The sequence below is a fragment of the Mus musculus genome, chromosome 5 (genome assembly GCF_000001635.26).
Source record: "Mus musculus strain C57BL/6J chromosome 5, GRCm38.p6 C57BL/6J".
NCBI lineage: Eukaryota > Metazoa > Chordata > Mammalia > Rodentia > Muridae > Mus > Mus musculus.
In genome coordinates this window covers 22,344,803-22,356,360 of record NC_000071.6, presented here as the reverse complement: position 1 = coordinate 22,356,360, position 11,558 = coordinate 22,344,803, and positions in this window count along the sequence as shown.

Genomic DNA, 11,558 nt, shown 5'->3' with positions numbered 1-11,558 from the left:
TCACCAGTCTCACTATGAAATTCAGTGAGAAAGGTTGTCTGCCACACAAGCCTGGTATTGAGTTCCCAGAAATTGCCACTTAGAGACATAGGTTCCTAGCTCTGGGAAATCTTTGAACCTTCTAGCTGAGAAGCAGTTCTCACTTCCCATCACAAGGACTTAAAACTGTCCTATTTTGTGAGAAAATGCTCACCATGGTACTTGTATGGCTTTTATAGAGCCTGCAGCTCACCTACCAAGGAGTTCTGCAAAGGATGCAGGCTGGCTACCCTGGGGTCTTATGAAGAGAAAAGGAGGAGCAATGGCTTGAATGACATGGATTGCATTTGACAGTCAACCTCGACTGTGTGGCTATTTAACTGTCACAGTGCTTCTGAGCACTATTTGAGAACTACGCATGAGAAGACCATGGAATGTATATTTATTCCTTTGCCAGGGTTCTTAGCTGATGACAAAGGTCTATGATTACTCACACTCAACAGAAAACTATTATAAATACCTTTGGCTTGAATTCTCCTGAAAAGGCAGTTAACAATTTACATCATTGTGAATGTGTTAAATTAGAAATTATTTTTTAAATGAAAGATTTTTGTGTGTGATTGTCAATATTCCAAATACATTGTAGAGTAAGGCTGTGTAAACTATATATTCACAAGTAGAATTAGTAAATAGAATTAGTAAGTTGTGAATAGACCATTCAAACCAGACTTTTGTGAATTAAACTAAGGAATTTCCCAGAAAGAAGGAAAATAAAAAGCGATTGTTAAAAATCTAGATTGTGCTTGAGAGATATGATGCTTTAACGGTTATAGAACTGGTCACTGCTAGGACAAAGTTTGATGCATTTGTTGCGTCTGCTGCATATTCTTCTGAAAATAATGAGAGTGACAAGTTTAAAGGCTTCAATTTATCCAAACTATCATTTGTATAATTCATAAAACAGCCCATTGTATCTTAAAATAAATTATAACTGTAATCTCCAATAATTAACTTACAGTTATTAGATTCATGAATTGTGTTAAGAGCATATTATTGAATTTTTGCCTTTATGAGTTCTCATGAAATGAAATTCCAAAGTGCTTTAAGTCTTCTGAACTGCCGAGGGCTCACTATGCATGCAGAGGGCCGGGCTTTTGATAGAGGGTTGAATGCAGTCCAGAACCTGGATGCTGTACTCAAACCATTTGTACTGTTCAATTATTTATAAAACCACCTGGCTTTCAACACATTCAACCACAGACCAAAATTCATTTACATATTCCATAGTGAAGCTCTACTACTAGTCTTGCTATAAAAAATCTCTCTAGCAATTTAATGCCAAGCACGTGATGTTTAGCATATTCTTATGAGTTATATAAACAGTAATAAATTGGCCAACTTAAAGCTTTCACAATAACTTCTTGTGGGCTATGAGGATGGCTCAGCAGTTAAGAGCACTGACTGCTCTTCCAAAGGACCTGGGTTCATTTCCCAGTATCCACAGGGCAGCTCACAGCTGTCTGCAATTCCAGTTCCCTAGGATCCAACAACATCACACAAACATACATGCAGGGCAAATTCCAATGCACATAAAAATAACAAAAATAAAATCATTTAAAAATTGCTTCTTGCAATAGTTTCTGTGGCATCAGCAAGCAATGTATGACACTGTTTTATCAGTGACCAGTTTTGTAAATTCAATAATTATATTTCTTTGAATTTTAAGATAAATTTTGTAAATTGACTTTTAGTCATTAAATTTTTAAATATTAATGAATTTCTCATTAATCTATTTGGAAAAAGAGATATGATACCAGCTCAAGTAATGCTGGAAAACTGTTTTTGACAGAACTGTTAGATTGTCCATGATTTGAGCCATGTCCATATTATAGCCATTAACTAAAGCATAAAGACAAAAACATGCCATTGTATCTACTGTGTGAAAAATTGAGTCTCGTAACATCATAGGCATGGAAGCTGCTTATCACTTCACATTTAGTACTCTGTTTGAAAGGGACCCATGACCCATTTAAGGTCAAAGTTCATGCAACTGGCAAGTAATGGCGGCTTTATTGTGTGTCTGAGACGGGAAGTACACAAAAAGGAATTCATAGCGATAAATGTTTGGAATGAACACATCCCATCGAAGCCTTAAAGACTTTCTCAAATGCAAATGAAGAAAAAAAATAAATTATTAGAAGTAACCAGTTTTATCCTGCACCACCATCAAAACAAACAAACAAAAACCCCTAACAATTACAACAAGGCACAAATTCCTAGTTCTGGAACATTTTTTTGTGCTGTTCAGAGAGAGTCTCATGGTCTAAGACCCACACATTCACTAAGCATGACAGACATTTACCAGTGTGCTAAATAGGCCTTTACGGCCAGGCTTAAACCTTAACTATGTTTTATTGTATTTGGAAAAAGGGTAATAATTCTCAGCCAAAATACCAATGTTCCCTGTAACCCGCACACAGCCAAATCATGCATACCTGCATACCGCACATAGCGGAAGCCCGTGATGAGGGCAGATATTTACCACACCAGAAGCCCGTGATGAGGGCAGATATTTACCACACCAGAGTCACATATCTGTATGTTCCTCCACTCAGTCATAACTCCATCATTTATCATCATGGCTTGGCTTGGTGCTTAGCATTCCATAGCTGAACTACGTGCAATGAACGAATTACATTCAGTGTAACTTCTCATAAGCAGAGCTCCGAGCAGCTATTTCAATGTGGGGAGTTTTTTGTTGTTTTTGTTTTTACATGTTAGATTTCTTTAGAGAAAGTTGGTATATCTTTCCAATTTTATCTCTTTTTCTTGTTGCTGTTAGAGAAAACTCACTTTCTAAGCACTATCAATCAGTGATTGGATTCCCAAATAATTCTCTTTAGAGTGAAAAATCAGCAGCAAGGTCACATGCTCTGATGCATGTAGGTAGCTTTCTAGAATCTCAGGTGTAGTAAGTCACTGATAATGTGAGGAGTATTTTCTCAGAGTGAAGTGCTACTGAATAATTTTCCCATTACATCAGTATACGTGGCATCGAGCCCAACAATATTAAACAAATCCTTCTTTTTTATTTAACTATACTAGAAAGCTTTCAGGAACATATATTATTCATAGACGGTTTCATCATGGAAGTTGCATGCTGAGAATCAGAACAGAAAAAAATTATTATTGCTGTTGTTTTAGAGAGCATGGGAATCCTAGCCTCTATTTTACAGTGGTCTGGACCTTTTATTAAATAAAATTAAAATTCATTAGGCTTAGTGTATTGCTCAGTGGCAGAGAGCCTGTTTATAATGTTCACAATTCTGTTTATAATGTTCACAATTTACCCTGGATTTGGTCACCACCCAAAGTAAATAACAATAACCAAAATCAAATTAAAATTTACCTTGCCTTGAATGTCACTTGTGAAAATGAGTCTGTCTCAGCACTCAGTGATGCTGTCAGGCATGGTGACATACTATGCAGTGTTGAGGGAACGTAACATAGGATGGACTTTTAGTGGGGTCGACAGCACGGGCGCTTTGCTGCTTCTCTTAGCACCCCACTTCTTGGTATATCTCCCTCAGGAGGCCTGCTCTTCTCCCTCTAGGGCACTCTGCAGTTCTTGCACTAGGTCTAGGATGACACCCCAGACTGGGACAATGGGCACTTCTATCATACCAACTGGTTTGAGGGTTGGCATGTGACTGACTCTTGGATGGCTCCATCAGATTCAATCCGCTAACGATAAAACAAGTCTGGATTTGCCAGGGGCTACCACATGCCAGGGTCTGCCTGAGACCTGTGTCATTCTAGGAAAGAGAAATAAGAAGAGATCCTGAACCTGGCAACATGATGTCAGCTGTGTGTACAGGTTAATCTTCCTCAGCTGTGATTATGGTAAATTGTTCTCTGGGCTTTTCAGTATTCATAATCAATAAATCACTTTTTGATCAAACTAAACTGAGTTAAGGTCTGCTTAGTTATAGCCAAAAAAGTTTGTTAGTTCTGATGTGCAAATGAGACTGTACAGAATTTTAAAAGCTACCTAGCAATGATGTCTGTGAAAATGGCAAAGCAGCTCAAGTCAATTGAACAGTAGGAGAAAACAATTTATAGATATCATGTATCTCTAAAAGAATTTGAAGGCAGTTTTAAAATTTCACCAAACTGCCTTGAGAATATTCAACATATTTGAAGATAAGATGTAAGAGACAATGTCACATCCTTTCCTTTCTAGCTTTCATTCCATACCTTAACTATAGCTTAGAATTTCAGAAATGTTCATTAACAGTTTTAATATACTATATACATTTAAGTAAGAATAGAATTCTTTATACAACTTAAGAGTTAATTAATTATAATAGTTTACTATTATAAAATAGTGTATACATATGAAAATGTACTAGAAGCATTACATGTATAATATACAATACACAAAACAACATGGAATAACAAACACCAGCAGACCTACCCATCTAACCTACTTAAAACATATATTGCTACAGTATATATTTAAATAAAATACTAAATAAAATATTTCTCTTTCTCCTTCCTTCAAGTAACTGACATCCTCATACATTTTTCTTATTCCATTGTATACCTGTGAATGCTTAAATAGCAAGTAGTTATTGTCTAGGTTTGATGTAAGTGTATATTTTCTTATACTGAGCTTGCTTTTTAAGCAAGTGTTACTTCTGTGGGAGGAGTGCATCTGGCCAGCACTTCATTTTCATTCACTGTAGAATCATGTTCTATACAAGTTCTTCCCAGGTTGAGAATCAGGCTTGGCCTGAGGGGTTTCCTGCAGTTATAAGGCTGCCTACTAACTACATTACCATGCCACCATCATGAGGAGAGATCACAGGCATTTCTGTATTGTGTACTACAAGGATGCAGGGAATATAAAATACAGGCTAAGCTCATCATAGTTTTGAAGTTATTAATTACTAACTTTGTCTATCTTGTTTAAAGGCTCATGAAAACATCACTCGTAGATTAAAGCATTTTAATATTCTGACTATAGCCACATTTTAATATGATTTCTTTCTTTAACACTTTAAATATTTTATCAAAAAGGTATTAAGATATCTCAGCATTAACCTAAGAAGAGCCCCCCATGGACCCCATCAGTTTATCAAAGAGGCTGATCACATAGGCCAGGTTGAGAACCTCTGTTCCACATTATGTACATCTAAGTATCTACATGAGAGAACCGAGTATGCACACCTTATAGGGTGCCATCCATCAGGATACTACTTCAGCAATGAAATAAACTTGACCTTGGAATGTGGCTCAGTACTCAGACACTTGCACACCCGTGCACAGGAGGTGTGGTGAGGCCCCGTGTTTTACCTCTAGCACCAGAAAACAAACTAAAACTCCCAAAGTGATTACTAGCATTCTCAACGACATGAATGAACGTCAAAATACTGTGCTAAGCAAAAGAAGCTAAACACAAACCTAAAAAGTTTATGATTCTGTTTATATGAAGTGTTTAGAAAAGTCACTGCTTCCCAGTCAAATAGAATATCATGAAACGACACAAGCTAATATTGCACACGGTGTCTTACCCAGCAATGTGTCAGAAAACTTGTCATCTGAATACTTCTTCTTTAATTTTTCTTACATTGTTATCAGTTTTGTGACCCATTTTCTGGAACTATCAGAACAATGTGTGTCACAGGCACTGCTCATGTGACTCAGTAGATTTGAGGTCATGAAACAGGAGACTTCACTTATAGAGTTTGACCTATGCCAGATGAATGATAGTAGGGACTGTGGACTTGTGACTTTATTTCAATATAGTCATTCTATTTGAGTTAAATTACATGTTTCAGATACACACACACACAATGTATCTGCAGCTTAATTAAAAACAGATGATTTCATGTATTCCTGACAGAAAACACCTTGACACACCTTTGTTGTTGTTGTCTTGAGACAGCTGCCATATCCCAGGCTGGCCTGGAGCTCCCTCTGTGCCTAGGCTCTCCTGGATGCTATTGTGTCATTCTCCAAAATGCAGGATGACAGGAATTTGTCACAATGCTGCACTACACTTGGAAGTGTCAGAAGGAAAGGGGAACTACTTCCCACTGATCAGCTTTGGCTCAGAACTTCCCACCTAGCCAACTCCTCCATAGTCCACATACTTCTGGAGCTAGTGTCACAAGATTCTTTCCAACACGTAACCCTCATCTGACCCTACATGTCGTGACTCCAGTTAGATCAACAGTGGACAACAAGAGCCTTCCTTAAAGTCATTTGTTAACAGCGTAAGCAACCACAAATTTAATGCAAACCGCCTAAATATCCACTAAACTATGATTATTTTCCAAGTCAACTTCTATTTAGCTACACCCAAAAAGCTGTCTGTCACTCTTGTGGCAGTCAGCTTAATAAATAAAGATAAATGTGTTGGAGAAGTTAGCAAAAGATAGAGACGGGTAGTTGCTATCATTTTTCCAATTTACTAAAGTGTATTGCTACATGAACCTGTTTCTAGGTTCTCTGAGACTTGTAAGAAGTTTATGAACATAGACTTGTGGGAAAACACGGGTCTGATTTTACTGTATTTTCTGTAGATAACCAATAGCCTTAGCACATGTATTGAAAAGCCCAGTGTCCTCTTTTGATGCGCAGGGCCGGCTGCCTTGTACTGACTTTCCACTGTACTGATTTGGAAAGTCCTTGTGTATTCTCTTTGGGCATTCTCTCACATGGTTCCAGCAAATACAGCAAGGATGTAAAAGGAACTGGTTTTCCACACTCAGAACACAGACCAGCACATTTTGCTTAGGGTCCTGCAAGGTACGCAGCGAGGAGTTTTCTTTCTGTTTAAAACTCAGGTCTTCTTTACTTTCCTTAAACCTAGTAATCCTTTAAAATCACATTTTATGCTGGATTGAGTTGCTTTCTGTGAAGAGCCAGTTAGTAGCCCATCCTGTTAGAGGCAGATGCCCTTGTCCTTAAGAGTTAAATTTTTATTTACCATATTTTTTTTTCACTTTGAGACTACCTGGTTATTCTGGATGATCCCTCTGTTCTTAGTTCTGCTTTTGAAATGTTACTTAAGTTTACATCGATAGCTGATAATGCTAATAACAGAGGCCTTTGTTGACCTGGTTCTGGTTGTCTGCTGCTTGGAATCATTCATTGGTTTTTTTATTGTGAGTGACTCCTTTAGCTTTTGGAATTTTTGAAGCTTGACTTGGAGGTTTTGCTCTTTTCCTCCCTGGAGATGCCTTGGACTCGTTTCTGCAAGTTGGGTAGGGACACTTTAAGGTGTGTAGAGACCCTTTAAACACAGGAGACAAATTCTTGGCTTGAGACCTTTCCAGTGAAATGAAAGTGTGATTGGAGCCAGAACTTCTTAAACTATTGTTTTAAATTTGAGAGAGATGGTTCCCTGGAGTCTCTCCCCTCTGTGGAGATTAAGATCAATGCAGAAAACATGCTTTTTCTAGTTCATTCTTCTCCCGAGGGTCTAGAGATGTGGGGATGGGTCACAGCTTTATGTACGTATATCCTCATGCCTTGTGAACTTTTTGTAATCTCTCACAGACAGACACTTTCATAGAGTATAATTAAGATGAATTACTATAAACACAGAACACCATTTGGGAGTTACTGTGAAAGTTTCTAAACACCCCATTCTGTAGATATCTCCAGGCCAGCACTAGTGTGTGTGAACTGATCTTCAAAGCCACTCTGAGTAGCACGGCCTTATCTTCTTTCCCACCTGGGACCTAAGCTTTATCTCCTGTCCCATGCCCCACATGAGGAAATCCAAGGACTCCCAAAGTGAGCAGATGTATCAAAGAGCTGGGTGGGCTGGATGCTCTGTTATCTGGGGACTCCTGGGTTTAACGTCGCCTTCCACATGCAGGGACTCCATTTTTGCTGAAGCAGTGTATTGAAATAGGTCCCTTCCCCAACAGTCTACTTTCCCTCTCTTATCTGGAACAAAGAGATTTGTCTCACCAAAAGAAGTATGCAAGAGTGTTTTAAGCCACAGTGCTTAGAGCTGAACAATATTCAAAACTTAAACATATTTCTAAAATGAAAACAACTCAAAACTATATTAATAACGGATGGTGATTTTGTCTATGATGTATAGTCACAGGAATGAGTAATACTTTGCCATATGCAATAGCATATTCTCACAGCCATGATCTTTGAGCCAGATATGAAATAAAATGTAATGTATAATTCCATTTGTATAAAATTTAATAACAGGCAAAAGAAAAAAATCAACCCAAACACCCTGCTGAAAGTCCACTCCATGCCCTGGGGAAGAGTGATTGTTCAAATGGCTTTGGAAACTGCTGTCTAATGCTTTGTGGATGCAGCTTACCCAGGGTACTCCATGACACTGTGTAAAAATAACTTACTGTTTTATCTGTGCCCATAGTGTGTCTGTGAACCACTTGTATGCCTGGCACATGCAGAGGTAAGAAGAGGGCGGCAAATCTCCTGGAACAGACACGAGCATCATGTAGGTTCTGGGAGCTGAACTCTGGTTCACCTGGAAGAACAGTCAGTGTTCTTAACCAATGAACCATCTCTCCAGCTCAAATGACTAGGTCACACTTTATACTTAATGTTTCTTTTACACTTCATTGATATGTTTATTTTACTTTATTTCACTTAAAAAAAAACCAAAAGACTTAAAAAAAATTAGCTTCCCTGGTGGCCACAACTTACCAAAAGAGCAAAGCTTGAGCATAGTCAGTGGTCCTAAACACATCTGTCCCCTTTATTTCCATCTCCAACCCCATCACCCAAGCTGTTACCCAGGCCCATAGGTGTGGACCCCGGTGCTTCTCAGTTTCTTTCCCCTCATCTTTGTGAATCATTAACTCCTGCATTAACTGGTTGCAGTCTCACCTATCCCTGGCATCTACTTTCACTGCTGTATAATGGGATTGCTCTTTTAGGTGCATGCAATGACCACAATGGGCACTGGCTTACCATGTCTTCCCTGCCCCACCCTTATCTTCAGGATAAAGACCACACTCTTCACTGAGAGACAAATCCCACAGCAATTGGCACTGCTTGCACTGGTAGCTCCTCCATCTGCACCAGTGTCAAGAGCTCTCATCTCCTTTCTGCCAAGTTCTTTCTTGCACAGAGATGCTTTGCCCTCCCTCCTCACCCCCACCAGAGATACCTTCTTCTTTATTAAGTCAGCTTCTTGTAGATTGTTAGAGTCAGCGCCTTCCTCACTTAAGCCAATGCTGCCCTCTTTTTTCCAAGACTATGTATCAATTTTGTAACTATAATTGATCATAGTAATAGATATCTGTCTCTCCCACTGAAAGGGAACATCCACAGGGCAGGAACTGCTTTTTCCCTGAGCTTAACAAAGGGTTTTGCATACCATAGTTGTTCAATTAGCATGTGGTGAACTAAAGAATGAGCTAGAAACTGTGCTATAAATTAAATACTTTATTGTATATGTATGTATTTAAAAGCTGGCGAGAAGCCACAAACCTAACTTTTGGCATTTTCCTCACATCATCTCTGGCCCGAGTTTCCCCATCACCAGGTGTTCCGAATCTGTTGCTTCAGCCCCCAGCATCCTTCCTGTTTTTCCGCTGCCTTTCCTGAGCCTTGCATGTTCAAGCACAGTGCTGCTTCAGGGCCTTTGGACTCTGGTTTCCTGGCCGCAGTGTTCTTCCCACATGCCCACATGTTCACAGGGTCTTCTACACTGAAAAGTCCCAGCTCTCCCTGCACTCTGTCAGGGAAGCTTTTCCTGACGTCTCGGTGGAGGGCACGCTCTTTGCCCTGTAAATCATATATTTCTGTTTTGCTTTTGCCTAACATTTACCTCCATTGGAAGTAATTTTCTCCTACTGTTTGAATTTACCCTCTCCCAGCACTAGATTCTGAGTTCCATGTGGTCCAGCACATGTCGGCTACAGCTCAGAGCATGGCATCCAGCCATTTGGTGTATAGGAGGTAGTTGGCAAATGTAACTGAATGGCTAGACCTCACATTGGCCTTTTCTCTTCTGTATATGACAGTGCTGTAAGTCTGCATTGATTCAATACCTGCTAGCCATATGTAGCTGTGGGTTATTTTAAAATGTGGTTAATGTGACTGAAGAATTTGAATTTGAATGTAAACAGCTGCTCTGGCCAAGCTTTATCATAATGGCTGCTGCAGCTAAACCGAAGCTAATCTAGGCTGGAGGAGGAGGCAGGTGTCTCCTGGGCCTGCCCAAAGTAGGTGGTCCGGTCGTGCTGGTTTCCTCCCGAGCTCGAGCTCGGGCTGTAGACAGTGGCAGGCCAGGCATCTTTAGAGTCAGCCTTCGTCTTACTTGGGGCAAGCTATTCTGATTTCTCCCCTGTGAAATGGGGGAAGTTTTGCTTCTTCCGGTGGTGGTGTTAGGATTACATTAGGCTAATGATCTACAAGCCTGTGCAGCCTGCATGGCACTTTGCTCTAGTGTAATATTAGTCGCGTGTATGAATATGTGTGCTGTTGAACTTTGGGAGGATTGGAAGTAATGGAGACCAACAGGCAGTTAGGTCCTTCCTATCTGCTGAAACTGTGAATGTGGCAGAAAAAAAAAAATCTTTTGCAATGAAATTACCACAGAGGTCTCCCTTTGGATCTTGCCTTCTGACGCCCTTCTCCCAAACTCAGGCAAAGACTACCATTTCTGACATTACAGTTTCCTGGTTTCTTTACAAGCAAGGCTTATTTTGGCTTGGTGCTGAGCCTGGAGAAATGCATTAAAACCTGGCAGCTCTGTTCTCCCGTCTCTGGGTGCCTCGGGGCTCCTGCCAGCGGTGCTCGGTTAAAAAACGTGCTTCTGGATGGTTTCACTTGCCCGCAGTCCTGCGTGAGATAGCTCATTAACGCCGGTTTCATTGCTGCTGCCAGCCACTCCTCTGCATGCCTTCCCCTCCCCCACCCCAGTGACAGTGGTCATGCATGACATGTAGAAGTAATAAACTCGGACCTAAAATTTACTACCCCCATCTCCGTCCGAGGAATCCCCTAGCAACGCGTAAATACAGAGTCCGGCGAAGCTCGCCTGTCGGGTCCCCTCACCACAATCCCCACGGCCGAGAAGCCCGACGATCTGGCCCCGCACCACTCCAGGTGGCAATCGCACCGTCACCCAATCTCCCTTTCAGCCTGGCTGCCACTGAAGACCCGGGCCGGGGCAGCGACGGGGCCGCGAGGCCTGACTGGAAAGGGCTCGCGCGCGCGGGGCACCGTCGCGGTTGGGGCCACTGACGGGAGGGTCCCCAGGACAAGCGCTGGCCGTGGGGACTGGGGGGCGGCGGGCCCCGAGGGGCGAGGGTTGCAGCCGGCGTAGACAAAGAACAGCGCGGTCCCCGCCGCCCTCGGCTTCCCCGCGCGTCCTCGCAGAACGGGCAGCCGTGAGCCCGGGGCTCCGGTTCCCCGGGGCAGCCCGTCGGTCTCTGGCCGCTCTCGTTCGCGCAGCGGCCGAGCAGCCCTGCCCTTCCGGGCGGAGCGGGCCGTGGGCGGGAGGCGCGCGTGTGCTCCGGGCACAGCCCGAGGTGCGGGCAAGCCCGAGGGGGCGGGGACGG